This window comes from Schistocerca gregaria, chromosome 3 (genome assembly GCF_023897955.1).
Source record: "Schistocerca gregaria isolate iqSchGreg1 chromosome 3, iqSchGreg1.2, whole genome shotgun sequence".
In the NCBI taxonomy this organism is placed as follows: Eukaryota; Metazoa; Arthropoda; class Insecta; order Orthoptera; family Acrididae; genus Schistocerca; species Schistocerca gregaria.
In genome coordinates this window covers 619,803,611-619,828,187 of record NC_064922.1, presented here as the reverse complement: position 1 = coordinate 619,828,187, position 24,577 = coordinate 619,803,611, and the positions used below count along the sequence as shown (strand labels likewise).

The following is a 24,577-nucleotide window of genomic DNA, read 5'->3' as shown; positions in this document are numbered from 1 at the left end:
AGGTATTAGATAGGTTGCAGAAAATGACTGACGCTATTTTATTTGTTGTATAACGGGCATTTCAATGATGACACAAGGGCGTCCGTTCGCCATTAATTCCAAATGCGAATCGTTCTAAAACTGATAAAAATTAAATGGAAAAATAAAATAGTTGGCCGGGAGGCCCCATTGGCAGAAGTCCCCAAGTGGACAAAATCTTCAACACGGCCGGGAATCGAACCCAGGCCGGCTTACATCTACATGATTTCTCTGCAGTTCATATTTAAGTGCTTGGCAGAGGGTTCATCGAACCCCAATCATACTATTTCCCTACCATTCCTCTCCCTAACAGCGCGCGGGAAAAAACGAGCACCTAAACCTTTCTGTTCGAGCTCTGATTTCTCTTATTTTATTTTGATGATCATTCCTACCAATGTAGGTTGGGCTCCACAAAATATTTTCGCATTCGGAAGATAAAGTTGGTGACTGAAATTTCGTAAATAGATCTCGCCGCGACGAAAAACGTCTTTGCTTTAATGACTTCCATCCCAACTCGCGTATCATATCTGCCACACTCTCTCCCCTATAGGGTGATAATACAAAACGAGCTGCCCTTTTTTGCACCCTTTCGATGTCCTCCGTCAATCCCACCTGGTAAGGATCCCACACATGAGGCGAGCTCGTTACCACCCAGCTAAGCAGTCGGACGACAAATGATACCTACGTGGAACCAGAACTGGTAAAGCCTCTAGCAAATCGTACTTTGTGCATAAGAAATCGGCCAGGAAGTGGTCGCGTTGAAGTGCCGACCGGTCGGCAGGGCAACTGGTGAGGCTGGTGACCGAGGTATTGAGGGCGGCGTTGCGCAAGCCGGTTGACAAATATAGCCCGGTGGCAGGAAACGCCTATTAACGAAAGCTGCAACGGCGGCCGCGCCACGCGGGGCTGTGGCCGGCTAGCGCTACGCCACGCAGCACTAATGCGACGCTAGCCTGCAATTATTACGCTACCAGCGACAGCGCGGCTCGCCGAGCTAGGCGGGAATTTTGCGCAGTACCGGTGCCGTCAGGACAACCCAGTAAAACGTCAGTGTTGTGTCTTAGCATTTTTGAGTTAGGTGAAAAAGTAACCTGAGCTACAATAGGTGAGCTAAATATAAATAACCTTAGATATACGGCTGACCAACGGCTTTGTCACGGTGTTAACAGCGGTTCCCGTGAGATCACCGAAGTTACTTGGCTAGTATTTGGATGGATAATTGTCCGGTTATCCTCCGTATCCGCAGCCAGTGACGCCCAACTGCTGCGGACGAAACGGAGGTCGCCCTTCCGATGCCTGTTCGGATGAGATTTTAAAGTTTAGATACATAGAGGATATAGGGCATCCAGTGAAAGCTTGATTTCAAAATTAAATATCTCGAGAAATAAGACCGATAGACGAGTGCAACAAAAGGTAGGTTTCTTGTGAAATCTGTAAGAATTTTATACAGAAGTGTCGAAATAATTCGAAAAGCTGCTGAGAGATGGTGCCGTTAGCTTGCAAGCTTATACAGTATCAGCTAGGACTGTCCCTATTTTTAAAACATCGGGACTACGATGTGTGGATATTTAATATATATATAATCTCAGCTCTGGATATATGGAGAAAAAATTATCGATATATCTATAAATCGACGTAAGTGTTACAACTCAGAAGAGGGCTCCTGGAACCATTCTGTAGTAGTTCTGAACATGTGGGTTGCCGTATTGTCCTGCATGCATTTGACTAATGTGTCAGTGCTGGAGGAAGTTGACGCTATGAATACTACAGGGCTGTCCATCAATCGGTTAACAGAACAAGAGGGTAGAGATCTCTTCTGAACAACACATTGCAAGGCATCCCAACTATGATCAACAATGTGAGGACGGGGCGTTAGTGGTGCTTGGGTAGCTCACTTGATAGAGCCCTTTCCCGCGACAGGAAGTTTCAATAATGTTCATGCCTGTGGAGTTTGGTGGCCAGGAAAGTGCTTAAACTCAGAAGAATGTTTCTGGAATCATTCTGTAGGAATTCTGAACGTGTGGCTTGCCGCATTGTCCTGCTGGAATTGCCAAAGTCCGCCGGAATGCACAATGGACATGAATGGATGCAGGTGATCAGACTGAATGCTTACGTACGTGTCACCTGTCAGTCGTATCTAGACGTATGAAGGTTCCCATATCACTCTAACTGCACACACCGCTCACAATTACAGAGTCTCCAACAGCTTGAACATTCCCCTGCTGACATGCAGGGTCCATGGATTCATGAGATTGTTTCCGTACCCGCACACGTCCATCCGATCTATACAATTTGAAACCAGACTCGTCCCACCAGGCAAAATGTTCGTAGTTATCGACAGCCCAATGTCGGTGTTGACGCGCCCAGGCGAGGCGTAAGGCTTTGTGTCGTGCAGTCATCAAGGGTACACTCCTTCGGCTCCGAAATCCCATATCTATTATGTGTCGTTGAATGGTTTTCTCACTGAGACTTGTTGATGGCGCAGAACTGAAATGTGTAGCGATTTGTGGAAGGGTTGCACATCTGTCGCGTTGAACTTTTGTCTTCAGGCGTCGTTGGTTCCTTTCTTGCAGGATCTTTTTCAGGCCGCAGATATGTTGGTGATTTGATATTTTACCGGATTTTTTATATTGACGATACACTCATGAAATGATCGTACTGGAAAATCCTAACTCCATCGCTATGTCGGAGATCCTGTGTCCCATCGCTCGGGCGCCGACTATAACGCCACGTTCAAACTCACCCAAATCTTCATAACCTGCCGCTGTAGCAGCAGTAACCGATCTAAAAACTCCGCCAGACACTTGTTGTCTAACATAATCGCCGATCGCAGCGTCGTATTCTCCTTGTTTACATATCTCTGTATTTGAATACGCATGCCTACACCAGTTTCTCTGGCGCTTCAGTGTCTGTTTCCTCTTTTACAGAATATTGTGTACGGATTGTTGGTTAGAACGTCATCGGCATGCCATTTCACGTGCAAGCAGACATGTGGACTTCGTACAGCATTGATCATAAATACGTAAAACGAGAGTGCAGCACTATAGATTGTCTTATGTCGAGTCTAACGTATTTGCATACGAGAATCTCCAGCAACCGAAAGAGCAGCTCATTCGCAGTTCGGTTAATCACTTTTAGTCCGTAATATGGGTGCTTTCTCTTACAGGGGAACTACGTCTACTCGTCAGCATCAACTTTTTCTAATTTTTTCTTGTATACAGTGCTTGGCCGGAAATGAAAGTGATAAGTGGGAGCTCCAGATGGCCAAGAATTTAGAAGGAAAAAAAATAGCATTTCGGCGGTGGTTTCAGCGAGGCATGAGCCGTTTGTTACGGTACTTTGCAGCTGTTGGTGTCGAGGGAAGAGTACAGAGCAGTAGGGTCGAGTCCGCATACAGAGAAGTTTTTATTATAAATATTTCTGTTACTTACACTGTAAATACACAGAAATAATGCACAATATAATATGTTTATTTATATTTTCATAAAAGGCATAAGAAGGGAAGTCAAAGGATACTGTGGAATTACAAATAATTTTCCGGGAAGGGATAGTAAGGCATACAGGAGAACTTCGAAAACAAAATACATTTGATGGGTTACAAGTGCAGGAGTGACATAGGTATTAAAAAGCAGGGGAAACAGTAATTTTCTTGACATCTTGCACACCTTATAAACGTATTTTTTTAAAATATGCGAACAGCTGCTTTAAAGTTAGAGAAACAAGCTTGGTTTGCATTCATCACACAGTTAGACAGCAGCTATACGCAACGCATCATTTTGCCATATATTTGTGAGGATAACTAGTGATGTACAATGAAATGTATTTTTTATTGTCTTCTCGGGATGTTAGTTTTATCTCTGCCTTTCTGAGATAAGAACAGCTTTGATGGTATCTGGTTAAATTCTTTACCTGGCGATAAAAATGGACATCGCAGACATTCACTACCGGAGTGCATTTGGGGAAATCACTTTAATATAGTACGATGGCAATCCTCCAACTTGAAAAATCTCGATGTGTAATTGTGGATTTTTTGTCCTTCCCTTTCATGAAAATATTAATGATATACTAAGCATTATTTCGATTTATTTGCTAAGTAACGTAAAAATGGAAGTAGTAGTTTCCGCATACGGACTTGATCACACGTTCTTTGCATTAACATTCTGCACTCTTTCCGATGCACCAACCGCTGCCTGAAAACTACGCCAACATGAATGGCTCATAGCTCGCCCCACCCGCACAATAAATGCTATTTTTTTTCTAAACCCTTGGCCAGCTGGAGCTCCCGATTCTATCACTTTCATTTCTGAGATATGCCGTAAATTTGGACGGAATCGGTAACGACGAGTAGGGGCAGTGCTCATGTAAGAGCTAGCAGCGACTCAGCGTGTTTAGCGCTACACATCTTAGAGAAACAGCCTACCGTACAGTGAGTGTGGCCTGCAGAAAGACTCCAGCAGAGATATGCACCACAGGAATTGCTGGCTGCTTCCTTGCTATGTCACTCACCTGTAACAAGAACGAAAGAGTGTGAGCAAAAGTCATGCTAACAAAGATAACAAAAATTTATTTCAATACACACAGTCGCAACCACATTAAAGTGTTTTTTTTTTCTTCGGATGACCAGTTTAATATTCTAATACATCTCCAGGTCTGTCATTCTATGAACAGGAATGAAACAAAACGCTACAGTTAGAATTGGAACGGACATTAAAATAAAATGGTTTAGTAAAAAGGGGCAACAGATATACCCATGATGGCTGTAGGAATCATTTAAGAGGAGCAGGTCCATCTGTGTGGGTATGGAACATATTGAACCATACGGCTCGGCAGCTGGTAGTTAAATGGCGGAAGCCACGCCCATTGTCTCTGGCATAACGTCATTGGTAGACAATGGCGGTGTGATTTAGTTACATTGTGCGAAGGACATCTATTAGAAGTAAAATTATTAGGAATTTGGCCCTTCAGAAAACAACGAAGACCATTTCGATGTCATAAAGAGGAACATGAGTTATAATAAGCGGTGGAATAGAAAAACAGCAACGATCCAATGACAGGACTCGTTTAAACTCGGGCTGCCCACTGCAGGGCCTTGTGGTAAGCGAAAACGTAGCAAAGACGATCAGAAGGGCAGGAGCTTGGCAACCAAATACACGATAAAATTTCCGTCATTAGTCAAAGACGTTATGAACTCTCATTGGCAAGAGAATGCCAGCTACTAAACATGAAAATGATGTGGAATCAGTAAGTACCGTCATCTGCCAACACACGTACATAACTGTCTACAGCTATTCCAACACACTTCTGTAGCACATATATTTAGTAAATTGGCTGCTTGTTACGTCGTTAAGTTTGCCCAGATATAATTGTTCTCTGCTTAAGTGGCCGAGCCACTGCTTACAAGGAAAATCCAGAACTAAAGCATGCATTACAAGACATACAGCCATTTTGTACCACTGTAAGATACATTCACATACCAAGTCTGCCCTTTATTCCGGATTTTCATCAACTCCCACTCCTGGATGATTCCCTCCATTTATCCCTCCTATCAACTCTGATCCTCACTTCCCCCTCCCGATCTGCCCTCCCCCCTCCTACCCTCCCTTCTGCCCCCCCCTCGCCCCCCGAGTTCTTTTGCTTTCCCCTCCTCTGCCTCCTTTCCCACCCCCTCTCGCGTTCGCCCCCCCCCCCTTATGGGTCCTCCCTCCATCAGCATCCCCCCTTTTTGTTTTTTTCCTCTCACCCCGCCCTTTTCCCCCCCTCATCTGTTCAGGTCCTTCCCATCCTCCTCCCCCCCACCCCACTGCCTTGTTTTTGAGGATTTCCTCCAAACGTCAGCATCACAGCGCTACATCTGGCCTTCTGTACGACCCCAAGACCGGGTGCTACCACTGCATCGAAGAGACCATCTCTCGGTAAGGGTATTGCAGAAAAAAGCTGGGAGATATAATGGATTTTCATACATGCAACGACGATCTCACGTGTATGATCATTCTGTACAACTAGAGGTCGGGACACGTCTTGCCAAAGCGAAGAGAGGGTTCTACTACCGCGCAGTGGCTGGTCCCAACCAAGTCCCCACCACTGCTGTTGAATCCTCCCTTCCTGCGCCGTCAGCACGAGTACAGACGAAGAATTATGCTGAAGCACTTTTACTTCACAATAGCGAAAACGAACGTAAATAAAACAGCATAAAATCTTCACGGATAACATCGTAAACTTTGACGAATTGAAAATAAACAAGAGAGAAACATGGATGTAAATCAAGAAATAATTAGTGCCAGTGTCAGAAGCACTGGTAACAAATGAATAAGGTTTAATATAAAACAATCGCCAATTTCAAAAATTACGTTTTTAAAATGGAGAAGGATATTATCTCTGCGAAATGGTCCTTTGTCAATAACAGATTTGGTGTCTGTCTATAAATCTTAAGACATACATGGACAATCAGGAAGGAACGACGACGATATATCTATCTAAAAAGATAGACTGGTTCTCACCATGTAGAGGAGATACACACAACAAAAAGATTACTAAACTTATGAGCTTTCGGCCAAAAGGGCTTCTTCTAAAGTAGCGCACGCACGCACACACACACACACACACACACACACACACACACACACACACACACACAATGACCACTGTCTCCGGTGGTCAGTCTTTCGTAATATTGACGTTAATGGATATACGAGTCACATAAACTGTTAACTCCAAATACTTTCCAAATATTAGTTAGTGCATAAGTTCGTAGTATTTACGTTTTGCATGTTGGTATTCCAGTTGCTAAGCAGTTTATTTATCTATTGTTTTTTTATTTGTAGGTCGCCGTTGCTGTTTGGAGATAGTGAGCAGTAACTCCCCGCACAAAGGCCTAAGTGTACCCATAAAAGATGTTATGCATTAGGTGGAACAGCGACAGTGTGGCGTGCTACGCATTACTGAGATTTGTCAACAGCTGAGATGTCTTGCAGACATAATCTAGGAACAACGACCAGGAAGGCTGCGTGTGAAAGACGGTTCTATCTGAGCAGGCCACTGCCGTGGTAATACCCATCAGGCACTTCACCTTTCATTTGGTTTCGGTCATTATCATATCTGTTGGGTGTGGTGATTACGACTTTCAAGTCGTTTGGCAGACAGAACTGCCGTCACTATAGGCTAGCTTACACATGTAGTGATCCTACTCCACGATAACGCACGCCCGCAGTCTGCTAGATTGGCAAAAAACGCTATACCCAAGTTGGATTGGGAAGTCATTCCGCACCTACCATATTCGCCTGATATTGTGCCATCATATTGTCAAGTTTTCCACACTCTATCGAACAACTTTCGAGGTACTTAATTTGTGAATGGAAAGCAGCTCGAACAAAGGTGAACGAGCTTTTGCCCTCAAAGGCACGCGATTTCTACGGTCGCTGAATCGAAACATCACCTCAGCATTGGCAAAACTGCTCCATATAGTGAAGGAGAATTTACTCTGACTAAAGTCTCGTTTATGTGTATCTGTTGTATTCATCAAACTTATGCAGCAACCCAACAGTTGAAGATATTTACACAATGTATTCGTTAAGCGATAATGCTCGAATTATTCCTTTTTTTTATATGGCCATCCCTGAGTAACCGGCAAGATATCTATAAAACTATGGTTTCGTAATTCAAACATTGTACTTGTTGGAGATCCCGTGAATAGAAGTGAGAGAGATCTGGCTCTTGTTTCAGTCTGCAGCAACAATTTCTGCAAAAGAAGCAAAGAACGTGCAAAATACGAAGGACAAAACCATTGTCACTGCATAGCATACGTATCATTACCTGATGTCTGCGTGGCAAAGTAGGTAAAATGCGCTTGTAGATTACAGAGCTTGCACAAAAATATAGAAACACCGCGATAAATACATGCTTCAACGTAAACGCACATGCTATCCAAGCCAGCAGGTGGCGCTGTTGTAATTGACCACGAACGGCATCTGGCAGTGACCTCAATATGTTGTAAGTATCACTCATTGTGAGAACAGTGTCCTGGGTAGTTGTGAATGTGTTACGTAGGAGATAGTGAATTCGAAGGTGGGAAAATTCTTGGTGCGCAGATTGTGGGTCCTTCCATAACCAAAGTAGCTGAGGTGTTTGGTGTTTCAAAAGGCACCAATCGAAGATTTATACCGCATGCAGGGAAAGCGGAGAAACATCAACCGTCACAATGCGGACAAAAGTGTGTGCTGAGTGATCGTGACTGACGGTCATTGAAGAGGACCGTGACGAAAAATAAGAGGGAGTCAGCTGAAGATCTGAAAATTGCACTCGCGAATCACGTCAGCACTAACACAACACGAATGGAGCTCCAGAAGCTGTATCTTCCATCAGTGATGCAAATGCCCGTAACAGGAAAACATGGTGCCGAAGCCATAAAAAGAGTAATGAGAGAAAGTCATTTGGCCAGATAAGTCTTATTGCACACTGTTCCCTACTTCTGGCCAAGTTTACGTTCCAAGAGTGAAACACGGCAGGGGTTCAGTGGTGATACGGGCAACCATATCGTGGTATTCTATGGTCACCATGGTTGCTCTGCACTGTGATATTACTACCAAGGATTGTGGCCTTATGGCTGATCACGTCCATCCCATGGTACAATGTACGTTCCCCAGCGGTCATGTGTTCCAAGCCAACACCCGTTCACGCAGTAGCATCGTCCAGAATTCGTTATCTGAGCACGAGGATGAATCGTCGCTTCCCCCCATGCCACCATATCCACCGTAACTCAATACTGAGTCTTCGTGGTCTACTTTGGAGAGAAGGGTGCGTGATCGCTACCCACCTCCGTCGTAGTTACCTGAACTTGACACTACTTTGCAGGAATAATGTGTAAGATTCTCTCGAAAACCATACACGACCTGTATTTATCCATATAAGTACACTACTTGCCATTAAAATTGCTACACCACGAAGATGACGTGCTACAGACGCGAAAATTAAGACAGGAAGAAGATGCTGTGATATGTAAATGATTAGCTTTTCAGAGCATTCACACGAGGTAGGAGCCAGTGGCATCACCTAAAACGTGCTAACATGAGGAAATTTTCCAAACGATTTCTCATACACAAACAGCAGTTGACCGGCGTTGCCTGGTGGAACGTTGTTGTGATGCCTCGTGTAAGGAGAAGAAATGTGTACCATCACGTTTCCAATTTTCATAAAGGTCGGATTGCAGCCTATCGCGATTGAGGTTTATCGTATCACGACATCGCTGCTCTCGTAGGTCGAAATCCAATGACTGTTGGCAGAATATGGAATCGGTGGGTTCAGGAGAGTTATACGGAACGCCGTGCTGGATCCCGACGGCCTCGTATCACTAGCGGTCAAGATAACAGGCATCTTATCCGCATGGCTGTAACTGATCGTGCAGCCAGGTCTCGATCCCTGAGTCAAGAGATGGGGACGTTTGCAAGACAACCGAAGCGTGTATTCATTATCGCCATACTGGCGTATCACCCAGCGTGATGGTATGGGGTGCCATTGGTTACACATCTCGGTCACCTCTTGTTCGCATTGACGGCACTTTGAACAGTAGACGTTACATTTCAGATGTGTTACGACCCGTGGCTCTACCCTTCATTCGATCCCTGCGAAACCCTACATTTCAGCAGGATAATTTACGACCGCATGTTGCACGTTCTGTACAGGCCTTGCTGGATACAGAAAATGTTCGACTGCTGCCCTGGCCAGCACATTCTCCAGATCTCTCACCAATTGAAAACGTCTGGTCGATGGTGGCCGAGCAACTGGCTCGTCACAATACGACAGTCACTACTCTTGATGAACTGTGGTATAGTGTTGAAGCTGCATGGGTATCTGTACCTATACACGCCATCCAAGATCTGTTTGGCTCAATGCCCAGACGTATCAAGGCCCGTTATTACGGCCAGAGATGGTTGTTCTGGGTACTGATTTCTCAGGATGTATGCACCCATATTCCATGAAAATGTAATCACATGTCAGTTTTAGTACAATATATTTGTCCAATGACTATCCGTTTATCATCTGAATTTCTTCTTGGTATAGCAATTTTAATGGCCAGTACTGTATGTAGTTCTGACAATACCGGCAATGACCTCCTTCTGTGCGGATGTACACATATTCCCCCAACTCTTGTGGGACTCAGTAAGCATGTCTTCCACGAGTAATGAATGTGTTGGGGTGGGACACTACGAATGTAGTATGTGGATATACAAGGTGAGAAATGTGGGTCTCGCGGGAGGCGTGCGCCAGATACTCCCTGCAGTCGCACTATACTCTGTTCCTTCGGTGGCGCAGACGAAGTAGCCAGCGCGGTAGCTCAGCGTGTTCGGTCAGAGGGTTAGCTGCCCTCTGTAATAAAAAAACTGGGTTAACTGATCAACGACCAACTCAAAAGGGGGTCTTACGACGTACTCTGAGCAGATGCAACGAACGAAAGCGTACAAAATGAGATAAAAAAAGATGGATAGAGCGTCTGCCCTGTAAGCAGGGGTACTGAGTTAGTCCCGGTCGGGGAAACATTTTCACCTGTCTCCATTGACGTATATCAACCCCAGTCTTCAGATGAAGGTATTAACATACTTCAGGTTTTGTATTTATCTATTCCGAGATGACTGGAAGCTGTTTCGAATGCCAATGATTTTCCTACACCGCATTAGGCACGGTAATGTGTTGTTTGTGGTGTTCCCATGTTTTGCCCACACCCTGTATCTCGCTTTCACATTTAGCACATTGCTAGCTCCTTTTCCCAAAGGATCACTTCAAAGCTTGACAACGGAAATATCACAATGCTTTCCTTTTTAAGGGTCGTTAAAAATCTCGTATAGGCTACACGACATAGTTTAAAATAGGGTTGTTACTTCAGAATTTCAGAAAACAAAGGTGGTCTGAAACTTGTTGTCCCAGCAAAACACTTGCACATTACTGTTAGAACATTTTAAATGGTTCTGAGAGTACTTACAGTTAACAACCTGTATTACAGCCAGCTTTATTCTTTAACATTTGACAAAGAACAGTCACCTTTCTTTATGCATCGTACTGCGTGACAGTTTTGTATTCTATGTTCTCTGATTATGTATAGCGCTATACATGGTCCACATAAAATCGGTGAACACTAAATTATTTATTGCACAAGAACTAAATATTGTACAAATGTCATACATATTGCATTTTGAAGAGAAACTCTGAAATTTTTTACAAACATTCGATATGCGCACCATGAGCGACCTGGCAGACGTCACTATGGTAATCGAATTCTTGCCATACCCCTCCCAACGTGGAATTGTCGACTGTGGCAGTCACTCCCCGTATTCCCTTCCGGAGCTCTGCTACATCACGTGGTAAAGGCGGTACGCACACCAGATCTTTAATGTGTGCCCACAGAGAAGTTACACGGAGTGAGATCCGGTCACCGGGGAGGGCATTTCATTAAATAGCTGTCCCCTTCTGTAGCACGGTCGACCCATCGATGCGCTGCTCCGTGTTCAGGTACTCACGAACTTCACGATGAAAATGGGGTGGAGCCTCATCCTGCTGAAAGATTAACGGAGAGTCCGATTGTATTTGAGGCATCAGCCATTGCTGCAACATGTCCAGGTAGGAATATCCAGTGACAGTGCTCTCGGCGAAGAAGAATGACATGTACAGTTTTCGACGTGACAAGGCACAAAAAATAATTACCTTTGGGGAATCACGCTCGAATTCAACGCATTCGTGTGTATGCTTTGTCTCCAGATTCGACAATTATGCCTGTTCATTCTTAAATTAATGTGAAAAATGGCTTCGTCGCTAAAAATTAAGCGATCAACAATGCCATTCCCATCCTCATTAAATTGTTGAAACTGCGAACAAAACTCAAAATGCTTGTCGTTTTCGTCGTCATTGAGCTTCTGCACGACTTCATAGACAGCTTTTGTCGCAGGACTTCCCGCGCTGTCATTGGAGGCATTTAGAGTTAACGGGATACACGACGCACAGATTTTCTTGGACTCCTCAAGAATGTTTCTCGACGTGCTCCACATTCAATTCACTTCACTTCACTTCACTCACACTGGGACGTCCGCTTCTCTTTGCCGGACACAAGCAACCCATCGTAACCAATTTCTTGTGCAAGTGGTAAATGGCCTTCCTTGTTGTTGGCTTCTTACCGTACTTGGCTCTAAACAACCACTGAACGGCTGTAGAACACTTGTTTTCGTCGAACTCAAACACACAGAAAGCTCGCTCCGCGCCTGAACTCGCCATGTTTGCAAGTAGCGCTGGCTATCGGCAAATTACCAAACTACGCTGTGGCGGTATACATGAGGGGGGAAAAAAAAAACTTTCAGGGTTACTCTTCAAAATGACGTGTGATAACTGCACAACGTTTTGTTCCTGTGCAATAAATGAGTGTCCCGGACTTCATGTACACCCTTATATATATAAAGGAGCGTGGCAGTATTTCCTCACCAGAAACATCGACAGAAAACATATAGGTGAAGAAGATACATCATCGAAACTCCATGTATACCGTATTTCACCGAGAGGACGACTTAAGTCTTCCACGCTGACAGGCCGTGGTCGATACGTAGAACTTCCCAACGATGTTTCATCTCCGGCTGCAGGAGACATCGTCAGAATCGAAGTGGCGAACTCCTTCGCCCCTAAGGATGTCTTCCGCAGCCGGAGATGAAACGTGGTGAGAAAGTTTCATATATCGACCATGGCCTGTCAACGCGGAAGTTTTAAATGAAGTTAATACCGGCTGAGAAATCCTGCACTGTATGATCAAGAACACGATTTCAGTAAGAACATGGATAGAATAAGACTTTTCCAAGTGATTACACCGTCCTCACAATTTCAGCAATAATAGTAACAAACATAATCTCTGTAAAACATAACTGTCCTTCTTCGTGACAAATAACTGTCACTAAAAGAACAGCAATGTATAGCGTTGTTGAAGAGGATGACATAATTCAGCGTAATAACATATTTTCATTAACCGACAGAAATAAACGTGTTTTTGTATCAGTGAGGGTCATTGTAGTATTTATGTCGCCAGTGTTAGTTAACAACATAACAATGTTGCATAAGGTTTGCTAGTGGGATAACATCGCAGCACCTATGCAAGAAAAATCCAGTATATCAATGGTTTCCCGTATGTAAAGCTGTTAGTACATTTCACCGTAATCTTCAACAAGCATACGTTCGAATAAAACCGTCTTGCAAGATGATAAATGCACAATTTCGTAAGTCAAAAAGTAATTGGTAACTATGGGAAGACTAAAGCGGCTGGAAGAACATACACCAATGAAGAGATTGTCGGGAATATTCGACCGACAGTTATTTGAATCGCAAAGAAATATCTCTCGCAGTAGTATACTTCCTCTGTGGAAATCAACTTCTTCTATATTGATGTACTTGTCTGTGACACTAGTGCACAGCCATATAAAGCTCTTCATTTCGTGCACGCTATGAAAACACTGTAAACGAAGTTACTGAACCACTCTTAGGGGACTTTTCGGTGAGCACGCAAAATCACACCATGAGCTGAATGGAAGCAAAACAATAAGAACAATTCTTTGGAAACGAATGTTCATTGATTTATCGCTATCTTTCTGTAGTTCACGACAAACACAAGATCAAAAAGCTGTTGTGTAAAATGACGGTTGATATAAAGATTTTCTGGAGCTGCTTCGTCTGACTAAAACGAGTTGGTCACTAACTGCAAAAAACGTTTCATTCGTGGACTAGGCGAAAGCACGCGACTTCTTCCTTCCTCCGGGCTTAGGCAGGCAGTACTACCGTGCTTGTCGAACGAAGTCGCGCAAATGCAGCCGTTTTTCTTCACCCGTGAGCTTCGCGCATACGTCTTCCATCCACTCGCGACCGGTTAATTCATTCACAGGCGGTTAGCGAGGGTCGTTCCTACAGACAAAAATCTTTGACTTCAGTTACTGACTACACTCGTAGTAAAAGAAAGTACGGAACGAGGAATTTTAATATGCAAACTGGTTCCACTTACTGGAGTCGGCGTTTCTACACTCAACGAAAAATCACGTGTGTCGTGACTTAATACGTATTTTGCGTAAATATTATTTATGAATCATGAAATCTCTCGCGTTTTCTCGTGTGATTGATTAAAGTTGTCCTTTCGTGTTTTCAGAGGAGTTGTTAATTCCTTTTTATACAGTTGCACACACTATTTCTACCGTGACACATCCGTCGTCTTCAGGTACTGTGAGATTTGCTGTTACATTGTGTGCTCACTGCCTAGTCTCCAACGTGACTGGCCAAGACCGTTGCCGTCCCAACCCCATTTATAGCGGAGATAGATTCACGGCGCCCACTATGCGTTTTTGAGCTCATTTGTTTTCCAAAGCCCGCTCTAATATTTTGTGAAACGAACATTCCCCGCGCACCTTGCAACTCTGGCAAGATCTTGACAAAATTGAGTGCCGGACTCCAATCCCGATTTAAATTGAAACCTGCAAGCCAGTTTGTTTTTTTGGAATTCTTGTTTCGATAAAGTCCTTAGACATGCTGTTCCGAAATCCTGGAATACACTCTAAGACAAAAAGCACCAGGAAGGAATTATCCTAACTGGTTGGAAAGCGATAGATATCACGTGCCTGTAGAGACAAACAAATCATTACAATTTCAGAAAAACTGGATGATTTATTCAACATAAAATCCTTCACAAATGGAGAAACCCCATAAACACAAACGAAACGGAGCGTAGAATATCGTCCACGTACCTCTGGTCTGTAAGGGTACTACGGATGACAACCAAAGGGATCCTGCTATGAAGTGAAATGGCACCCCAGACCATCACGTACGTCTACGATATTCCGCCCTTTATGGAAAGCCACCCTGTACTTAAATTTCAGCAAGATAATGCACGCCCGCAGATGGCGAGAGTTTTTGCTGCTTGCCTTCGTGCCTGCGAAACCCTACCTTGGCTAACAAGCTCGCCAGACCTCTCCCCAACTGAGAAGTTCAGAGCATTATAGGCACAGCTCTCGAATCCCAGTTGGTAAGAATTTGGCATGATATCCCTCTGGTGGACATCCAACAACTTTATCAATCACTGCTAAGGGGAATAACTTCTAACTTAAGGGCCAGAGGTGAAACAGTGTTGTAGACCTGGTCAGTTTGTGAAACTCTAATCGTTTGTTTGTACAAGTACATCATATCTGATTTCCGTTCCATTCGGGTAATTTCTTCTTCGTGGGCCTTTCTTTTATCTTACAGTGCATGTATCATAATATCGGTCTCGTCATATTTCATTTCATGACTACGCTCGAGACAGTGGTCAGGAGGCTTGGTTGTCTTAGTCGGATTTGTCGCTGATATTCTTCACCGCGACTGTTCTAATGGTCTGATCCATGCTATACATGTCACAGCAGTTGACAATCGGGCCGCAGTGAAGACACCATGCATCCATAACAACTCAGCTCGCAGCACGTAAAAATACGACAGAGTCGGTTGTTGAAACACTGTGTATATGTTTAAAATGGAATCAACTCCTCTGAACACCCGAAAGCTTAGATTCCCGGCTGGGTTGGAGATGTTCTCCGCTCAGGGACTGGGTGTTTGCGTCGTCTTCATCATCCTCATTTCTTCCTCATCCACGCGCAAGTCGCCGAAGTGGCATCAGCTCAAAAGACTCTACCTGCAGGGAGGCGCTCGCCACACGACATTTCATTTGTAGTGGGCACAGGATCATAGAGACCGCGGCATGGATCAATGGAAACCTGTAGATTGGTCAGATGAATCACTTTTCTTGTCACATCAAGTCGACGGTCGCGTCAGGGTAGCCATGATCTAGGCGAATGACTGCTCGAAACTTGCACCGTGCCAAGGACGTAGCTTGCGGGGGCAGTATTATCCTGTGGGGACATTCACTTCCGTTGGGACCTGTGCTAGTAATCCAAGGCATCATGACAACTGCGAGCTACGTTAATCTTTTTCTGGATCACCCATATGTGTTTTCATACTTAATATCTTCCCTGACGATGAAAGCATTTTCCAGCAAGATAACCGTCCGACTGACAAGACCAAAATCATGCTACGATGGTTTGAGGAGCATGACAGCGAACTGATGCTAATGTCTTGGCTAAAGGATTTGCATTATCTGAACACGATGGAAAACATTGGGATGCTATTTGGCGTTATCTCCGCGCGTGCAGGTATGAGCTTACAATAACGTACCAAGCAATTGTCGATTCAATGCCACACACAGTCGCTGCTGTATAGGGATGCAAAGGTGGACCAAAAGCTATTTTGCAGTTCGTCACAATGTATTAGTTTATCAGTGTAATTGTACAAGCAGGGCGGAAACTTAATCACTGATGCAGAAAACTCCTAACTTTTATGCCCGGAGAAGTGGGTTCCTGGAACGCGGAAGACTGTGCACTTCGTACCCAATCCGACGCATCATTCTAGGGCGATGATGATACACACACTGTGTTCTAAATATCTTCCTTTGACCTCTTGGGATTCCTCTCCTCTCAGTGACTAATCACAGGCAGAATTTAAAGTTCGACATTGTTAGCATCTCTATCAGAAATGCAAACGAGATAACAACGTGAGATGAGATAAACACCCACAGGGCAGGGAGTTCGCTTGTCTCAAAAGGAGATAATGCAGCAGGCAGTCTCTCTCAACGGCCGCTCTATAGCAAAATAACGTAAAAAAAGGGGAAATAGAACGGAGATAGAAGGCCGGCCGGTGCATTAACGGTGGGGAGGGCGCGCTGGGAAAACACGGTTTCAATTACCAATGGCGTCTGCGGGAGCGGAGGCGGCAGAGGAGCGCGCTCGGCGGTGGCGGTGTGGGGGCGTCAGCGTCGGAGGCGGCTGTCAGGCAGTGGGGGCGGGGCCGGCCGCCGCAGATTTCATTTGGCTGCGCGCGACCAGTCGGCCGTGGGCCTCCCATTGTGTGTAGGCGGCCGTTCTTCAAGCGGGACGTGCCCGCGGCGCGCGGCGCGCTGAATCACTCGCCGCCTGCGGCGACACCAGCTCTCTCCTGCCGAGTTGCGGACAGCCACACGTCCGCAGCCCAACTAAGCGTAGTCATATACTATAGCGTGAACGAAAAGCCTTGCAGATCAACGGCGTTGGGAGTATAAGTGCAGACATTTGTATTGGTGGCAGAAGACTGTGTACTGAACAGCATTACATCAGTATTTACTTCATTTGGACTAATAATTATTGCTATTTCAAGTAGTATGTTTTAGGCTAGTTAGTACCTCCAAGTACGTGTGGCGAGAGCAAGCCATTAATGCTTTCCTGGTCAGCAGGCCAGATGTTGAAGTATGGACACGTGGACGCAAAGCAGTTAGTCCACGCTGAGCGGAGTAGTCCAATTACTGGGAGAACACGGCTCGTACCATCACTCGATTTGCCAGGAACTTCGCCGAGAGGAGGAGGAGTCAAAATAAGAGAACATTTCTTCCCTTAATGAGATTTTCACTCTGCAGCGGAGTGTGCGCTGATATGAAACTTCCTGGCAGATTAAAACTGTGTGCCCGACCGAGACTCGAACTTGGGACCTTTGCCTTTCGCGGGCAAGTGCTCTACCATCTAGTACTGCAAGGTTCGCAGGAGAGCTTCTGTAAAGTTTGGAAGGTAGGAGATGGATACTGGCAGAAGTAAAGCTGCGAGTACCGGACGTGAGTCGTGCTTCGGTAGCTCAGGTGGTAGAGCACTTGCCCGCGAAAGGCAAAGGTCCCGAGTTCGAGTCTCGGTCGGGCACACAGTTTTAATCTGCCAGGAAGTTTCATTTCTTCCCTTATCCATAGACATTCTACTGTTTCTGAAAAAAACTATGGTTAATGTTTTCAAGGTATTTCCGAGGTACCTTATATGCTTCTACCACGCGGTAGCATCAGACGAAATGCTGTCAGTAGTTACAATCGCAACCTCTTAATTCTGCACCCAGTGTGCGAAAGCAGATTACGGTTTTTTTTTGTGTTTGTCTACTCACGTCTGTAGAATGTCACTACACGAATGTTTCTTATCAAATTACGTGATACAAGGGCTTCGTTTTAATTGTAAAGTGACATTAATTACGTACTATATATGTTTATGGTATGTTGAGGCGTTACAATGTTTTACATGTTCTGATATTTCATTTTCACATTAATTCTTTTATTCCATTAATACTTTTGTCCTACAGGAAGACTTGGTGCATTTCCTTGGATAATATCGATCGCAGAAACAGTCGAAACGCAGATATTCCGAACACCACGATCATCGCACGTAGGCAGGTATGACAGTCAGATTTCCTCGTATGAATATCACTCGGGAGAGAAACGTCGCTAACAGTGCTGAAGATTTCGCGCGTGGACAACAATATCGCCAAAAACTATTCAAAATATGGCGCTTTCAGTTGATTACGGATCAAGATACACTACAGGAATTTCACCGAAAACAATTTCAAATAATTTTGTCATTGCTTTCTTTGAACTCTTTAATCTGACACAATTAGTAGACGGGTAAGGACAATGTTATATCAATATACACTGGAAAACATGTGAGCAGTGATCTTCTACAGACGTAGGAATGTAAATGAAAAAACAAATTACAGTAATAATCGGGATTCGAACACAGGACGCAAAATCAAGAACCCACGATGTTAATCATTGTGGCGCTATTGCGGCTGAGGATATCACGCGGGAAAAGGCACATAAAATACCTGGAAAATAACTTGAAAACTCCGTTTTTTTCAGAAACAGTCGAGTATCGACGGATAAGCCGAAGCAAGTGTTCACTTATTTTGACCCCAATTCCACAGAACGAAGTTTCTGGGAAATGGGGTTATGGCAGTTGACGTTCTCTTCTAGTTAGTGCCGTTATGAGCGTGCAGAAAAAATTAAGTAGTAAATTATATGTTTGCGAGGAGGCTGTTAGACACAGAAAAAACTAACGCAGTGAAGTAGGTACATATTAAGGTACTGTCAAACATCTGTTCCATTGTAAACTCTTTGCTGTTACGAATGATCTACAGCATGCCGTATACAAATGAGTAAACACAAGAGAACACATTTTTTCTGTTACTATGAAACAGCAGATTTTATAATGTAATTTGATTGCTATTAAAAGGAGTAATCAAAATATTTCCTTTGGAAGGCTGTCCGATCCAGAATTGTTATGCTAATCGGACAAAACCGCCGTGAGCACTGAGGCAGTCATCCCATCGATTCAGCAGGTTGAGGATATCTATTTGATAAAACACTGTGTCCTTCTGCATTTTGAGCATGAAGTCCGTAACATCCTTATGCACGTCTTCCGACAGGGACTGTCGACCCTTCAGAGCCTTTTTAAGGGATCGAAGGCGTGATAAGCGCACTGGGAGAGATCAGTATTAAGAGTGCAGTTGCTGGACTGAGTTGCCGTAACTTTTGCCTTACATCTGTGATAGGGGGACGTGTGTTATCACAAAGCAGCAATACGGAATTTGGCTCACCATTCCCCGACGTTTTTCGACTGACACGCTGCCCCACAGTCATTCTTCATTCCCTCCGACGTTTGTCCTTTGGCGGCGAAGAAAAGTGTAACAGCGCGCTTCCTTCACACGCATTTGGTAATATCTCCATAGTTCACGTTTTCGTATTTACCGCCCGCCCATGGAAAAGACACGAATTACACATAGATTCCTTGCCTACAAGTCGGTGCTGATATACCCGCATCGTAGTCACGTTGTGTGGCAAATGCCGTCATACGGAAACGTTTTGATTGCCCCCCCCCTTATACATACGGAAACGTTTTGATTGCCCCCCCCCCTTATACATACGGAAACGTTTTGATTGCCCCCCCCTTATACATACGGAAACGTTTTGATTGCCCCCCCCCCTTATACATACGGAAACGTTTTGATTGCCCCCCCCCCCTTATACATACGGAAACGTTTTGATTGCCCCCCCCCTTATACATACGGAAACGTTTTGATTGCCCCCCCCCCCTTAAACATACGGAAACGTTTTGATTGCCCCCCCCCCTTATACATAGGGAAACGTTTTGATTGCCCCCCCCCCCTTATACATAGGGAAACGTTTTGATTGCCCCCCCCCCCTTATACATAGGGAAACGTTTTGATTGCCCCCCCCCCCTTATACATAGGGAAACGTTTTGATTGCCCCCCCCCCTTATACATAGGGAAACGTTTTGATTGCCCCCCCCCCTTATACATAGGGAAACGTTTTGATTGCCCCCCCCCCCTTATACATAGGGAAACGTTTTGATTGCCCCCCCCCCTTATACATACGGAAACGTTTTGATTGCCCCCCCCCTTATACATACGGAAACGTTTTGATTGCCCCCCCCCCTTATACATACGGAAACGTTTTGATTGCCCCCCCCCTTATACATACGGAAACGTTTTGATTGCCCCCCCCCCCTTATACATACGGAAACGTTTTGATTGCCCCCCCCCCCCTTATACATACGGAAACGTTTTGATTGCCCCCCCCCCCTTATACATACGGAAACGTTTTGATTGCCCCCCCCCCTTAAACATACGGAAACGTTTTGATTGCCCCCCCCCCCTTATACATAGGGAAACGTTTTGATTGCCCCCCCCCCTTATACATAGGGAAACGTTTTGATTGCCCCCCCCTTATACATAGGGAAACGTTTTGATTGCCCCCCCCCCCTTATACATAGGGAAACGTTTTGATTGCCCCCCCCCCCCCCTTATACATAGGGAAACGTTTTGATTGCCCCCCCCCCCCCTTATACATAGGGAAACGTTTTGATTGCCCCCCCCCCTTATACATAGGGAAACGTTTTGATTGCCCCCCCCCCTTATACATAGGGAAACGTTTTGATTGCCCCCCCCCCTTATACATACGGAAACGTTTTGATTGCCCCCCCCCCCCTTATACATACGGAAACGTTTTGATTCCCCCCCCCTTTACATACGGAAACGTTTTGGTTGCCCCCCCCCCCTTATACATACGGAAACGTTTTGGTTGCCCCCCCCCCTTATACATACGGAAACGTTTTGATTGCCCCCCCCCCCTTATACATACGGAAACGTTTTGATTGCCCCCCCCCCCCCCTTATACATACGGAAACGTTTTGATTGCCCCCCCCCCCCCCTTATACATACGGAAACGTTTTGATTGCCCCCCCCCCCCCTTATACATACGGAAACGTTTTGATTGCCCCCCCCCCCCTTATACATACGGAAACGTTTTGATTGCCCCCCCCCCCTTAAACATACGGAAACGTTTTGATTGCCCCCCCCCCCCCCCTTATACATAGGGAAACGTTTTGATTGCCCCCCCCCCCCCTTATACATAGGGAAACGTTTTGATTGCCCCCCCCCCCCTTATACATAGGGAAACGTTTTGATTGCCCCCCCCCCTTATACATAGGGAAACGTTTTGATTGCCCCCCCCCCTTATACATAGGGAAACGTTTTGATTGCCCCCCCCCCCTTATACATACGGAAACGTTTTGATTGCCCCCCCCCCTTATACATACGGAAACGTTTTGATTCCCCCCCCCCTTATACATACGGAAACGTTTTGATTCCCCCCCCCTTATACATACGGAAACGTTTTGATTCCCCCCCCCTTTACATACGGAAACGTTTTGGTTGCCCCCCCCCCCTTATACATACGGAAACGTTTTGGTTGCCCCCCCCCCCTTATACATACGGAAACGTTTTGATTGCCCCCCCCCCCTTATACATACGGAAACGTTTTGATTGCCCCCCCCCCCTTATACATACGGAAACGTTTTGATTGCCCCCCCCCCTTATACATACGGAAACGTTTTGATTGCCGCCCCCCCCCCCCCTTATACATACGACCTGCGCTTGTGAGACATCGGTAAAGGAGGCACTAAATACGTTGTCAGTACATAGTAACTCCAGTTCGACGTCTCTGAAATTCTGCAGGTTAGTCACAGGTGCTCTGGAAGACACTGATGACTCATTCCTGTAGTGCTTATTTATCATTAATGGGGCTTGCATACGTCAAACATTTAAACTGTCGTCAGAACCGAAAATTCAAGCGATTAAGTTGGAGGCAACGAGCCGCATCAACATACTAGGCACCCCCAACCAATCCATTGTCCATTAAATGTCTGTGTGAGGTGCTCTCAGACATTTCGGAATAAATGGGCTCGTGCTCCATCACGCACAAAAATCTGCAGCCGTTTTTGGAATAGTATCTCCTCTAGCAGAACAGGCAAGTCATTTGATAGGGACTAGAGGTCTTCTAGCACTCAAGCTTTTTAGTAGTATATAAGGTCCTTCTAGTCTATCGGTAATAATTCTTGCCCATACATAACGGAAAATAAAAAAGTGCTTATAGCTCTTCAGATATGAATATTAGACCCCATGTTTACTAGACTTCCTTGCTTCAAATGATGGTTCCTGGCCATTCTCCATGGATTCACACGTTTCTGCATGCTGTTGGGTTTTTGAATTTATTATGACGTGATGTGTAATATTCATAGATTTTATGATAGACAAGTAGCAGCCGTGACATATGCGTAGCAGACAAATACAGGGTAATCAAAAAGTTTCCGTTTGAGGGCACTGCTTCAGCGTATATGCAATGTAGTGCGACTCCGATGCTGATATATAAGCACCGACATGTAAGCAAAAGATGAGTGTTGCAGTCGTGGCTTTCCGACATATGTTTGATAAATGCAGAAACGTGAACTATGGTGGCGTTACTACCAAATGCGTCCACAAAGGACCAATGTGCTGTTACTTCTTTCTTGGCTGGCGAAGGACAAACACCGCTAAATATCCATCAGAGAATGAAGAATGTGTATGCAGCAACATCTCTGTCAAAAACCACTGTTGTGGGATGATGCGCCAAGTTCCACGCTGGTCGCGATTCGAAACAAGACTCTGTTCGATCTGGTTGGGGAGTCCCGTCCATTACGCACAAGTGGGCGACACTCAAGCATCCGCCTTATAGTCACGTTCTCTCCTCATGAGATTGTCACGCCTTCAGTCCATTAGAAAAGGCTTCAAGGGTCGACGATTCCTGTCGGATGAGGATGTGCAGCAGGCAGTTAATGGACTTCTTCACGCAGCAGGACACGGTGTTTTATGAAACAATTATCTTCAACATTATGCGTCGGTGGGATGTTGCCTCAACGCTCAAGACGATTTTGCCTGATTGGCATACCGATTCTCGATTGTACGGTCTTCCAACGTAAACTTTTAGAACACCCCTTGCATTATCCTCGGTAGGAGAAAGCGGCAACCTGTAGTTTAGAACCGTCCCTTGACGGTGTAACACGCCAAAATGTTTTATGTTTGGCAGTGTATGTCTGCTGACGGGCTTTTATTTCCGATGATGCATAATGGCATAGATGCTTTAATATATTTTATACCACAGATGATATAAGTATTTTACAGAGTTGTCAGTGCGCGTAGTATTGCGATTTATTGATTGGTTTCCTTGTTTTACAGCGTTTGATAATGGGCTGTCGAGAGATGTGCTAAAACAGCATATACTTAGTGGCGTAGCGTTCTCGCCACCGGCTCGGGTTTTGTTGGAGCCAGTGCTCAGCTGTATTAGCGTACCGTCTCTGGGTTAGTATTCGACTGGCTGGCCGAGTGATCCGTACCAGAGGTGAAAGATTGAGAGCACAAACACAACTGAAGCTACGGTCAAGCGGAACGTTAACCCGCCACAGGGAACAGCACAATGCCGAAATCCATGCCAAGACACTGTCATCGTTACGTACCGGCAGTCAGTCATGCAATGACGTGCTACGTTTTAGTCAAGTCAGATGAAATGCATTTCAGTACACAAAGGGATTCATCATGCGAATGTTGATAAAATTTGGAGCACCGTTTTTCAGACAGAATTCGAAAATTTTCATCACACGCCAAGCGAAACTGTGATTTTTTTTTATGCCTTAAGTCTCATCAAAATAAATACGAAATGCTAGATTGCATTGTGCCTCATACTACTAATTGTTCTGTGCTGTGATAAATCACAAAAGCTTCAGCGGGAGTGCAGATAAATATATTAATTTGCGGTTAAGATAGGATTTTAACAAACTCTCCTATAACGCTAATTATGCTCATTGTTACCTTATTTTTCCCGTTATGATGAAACCAGATGCAGAGATAACTGTGGGAGATTGAGAAGTTGGGTGATGGTTGACCTTGTTAAAGTGCAGCACAATTCGATGCAATATATCGCACTGCACAGCAAGGAGAATCGTACTTCGTATAACAATCAATTTGGACTGCAGCTTCTAAGAGAAATATGCATACGATGGCACACGAATGGCGCGTAATCTTCTCATCACCAAACTTTCACTTCCTAACGGACATAAACTTGCACACACAATTAGTGACATTTAAGATACGTATTCGAAAAATAGTCATTTCAACTCAATAGCGAGATTATTGTTCACAATTAACTTACAGGTTCAAAAATGGTATCTTACATGCCTCTAGGCAGAAAAAAGAATGTGAAGTAGGACTGTAAAGAACTTTCTTTGTTTAATGTAATATAATGACTAATTTATTCCATTGACTACAGCACATCCACTTCAAAGATATAATTCTCTGCATGGTACTT

At 44.7% G+C, this 24,577-nt stretch overlaps 1 protein-coding gene across 6 annotated transcripts in view; it reads right to left on the bottom strand.

Annotated features, from left to right (window-relative positions):
- LOC126355206 (rho-related BTB domain-containing protein 1) overlaps positions 1–24,577 on the bottom strand; it is a 1,271,465-nt gene that overhangs the window by 1,084,784 nt on the left and 162,104 nt on the right. The window contains exon 2 of one of the 6 annotated variants that reach the window (XM_050005447.1): positions 4,439–4,524. The exons of the other annotated variants lie outside the window; for them this stretch is intronic. The gene's annotated coding sequence lies outside the window, so the exon portion shown is untranslated. The remainder of the gene's footprint in view (positions 1–4,438; positions 4,525–24,577) is intronic. 6 annotated transcript variants of the gene reach the window in all.